We start from the raw sequence: 1,492 nt of genomic DNA, 5'->3' as shown, positions 1-1,492 counted from the left end.
CCACACACACACAAAACAGCTGTCAAACCTGTTACTCAATAGAGAGCTAAACACTGTTGACATTTTCCTGAAGGGTTGAATTTTCTTGCGTAAGTAGCTATGTTTTTTTTTTTACTTGAGTTATTTGTTAAAGACTGTTGACCTATTGCGTTTGTGCATGGATGAATTGATATTAAATAACATTTTTTGAGAGCTACTAGGCAAATGCTCTCCAAAGCAATATTACCAAGATGATGACAATGTGGCCTTTTGGTTGGGATTGTTGGCTTCGAATCTTCTGGATTCAAATCCCCGGCACTTGACACTTTTTTCTTCACTCGACTCATGTGAAATGAGTACCTAGCTTCAGTTGCTGATGCCATCTGGGAACAGATGTAAAGCCGGAGGTCTCGTGTTGAGGAGAGCCACACTCAGCACGCTAAAGGCATCCAAATTTATTATGCGATTTCAGAGCAGCAAAACTGGAAATATTCTGAATAAAGAAATCTTCATGATATTGACACATACTGCTTTACATTAGCACATTTCAATCATCATTTCATACTTTGGGTACTTAAAACTGCAGAAACAAGCTCCAAGATGAGTCCTTTATTTCTAATTTCATACCTATATTTAGGTACCCTAAAATCAGCCAAGGGCCCTTCCAGTAACCATTTTCAGTCAGAATTTTGGGTATTTTTGCTCCATGAGAGTCAATATTTTTGGACAGTGTGGTTTCAACTCAGCATGTAGATAAATGACTTTGAAAATTGACTTTGAAAAATCGGGTTTCCAAGCCCCAAAAAACTGCACTGGACGCCTTTAAAGAACCGAACATACTTATCGTAAAGAGTAGGTGTCCTTCCCCGTGTTATGAATATATAAATAGACATTGTTGAATACTATTCCCGAATATTCAATCAAAACATACACCAGAACAATGAGCTGATAACATTAGACATTCCTACTGACGATATGCCAACAACGACATATTCTAGCTAAAACGTCAAAGATCACAAAATCAGGTAGATTTTTTTTCGTTTGATTCGTCCACAATACTTTTTACTATTCCATCAAACATCGCAACAGATAATCTTTGCTTTGACATGTTTGGCTGTCATAATTGTTGTCAAGTGCTGGGTGCACGAGGACCTTATATAAGAGTAAAATGACATGACTGTTAAATACAGGCTACTTTCTAAGTATCTGAGGATTTTCCTCGCATGTTAATCGTCAACTCCATTTACTATCTATTGAGCTTACCCACTTGGGAACATGTTGCATTTTCTACTTCAAAACTTCAATGACTGTTCTTACAATTTCTTCATCCCATTTTGTCACCTCTGTAACGTCAACAACCATCTTCTATACATGTTGTCTTAATTCTACATTATAGATTCAAGACTTTTATGTTTTTGCAAATATTAGTTTTTGATTTTGAACTATTGCAACACATTGAATATGATTGAAAAGATGTTACACGACAAACTATAGAATATAATGTGAGACTAGT

The sequence above is a fragment of the Branchiostoma belcheri genome, unplaced genomic scaffold (genome assembly GCF_001625305.1).
Source record: "Branchiostoma belcheri isolate BF01 breed outbred unplaced genomic scaffold, Haploidv18h27 scaffold47, whole genome shotgun sequence".
NCBI lineage: Eukaryota > Metazoa > Chordata > Leptocardii > Amphioxiformes > Branchiostomatidae > Branchiostoma > Branchiostoma belcheri.
The sequence above is the reverse complement of the archived record's forward strand: the minus strand, read 5'-3'. Positions refer to the sequence as shown.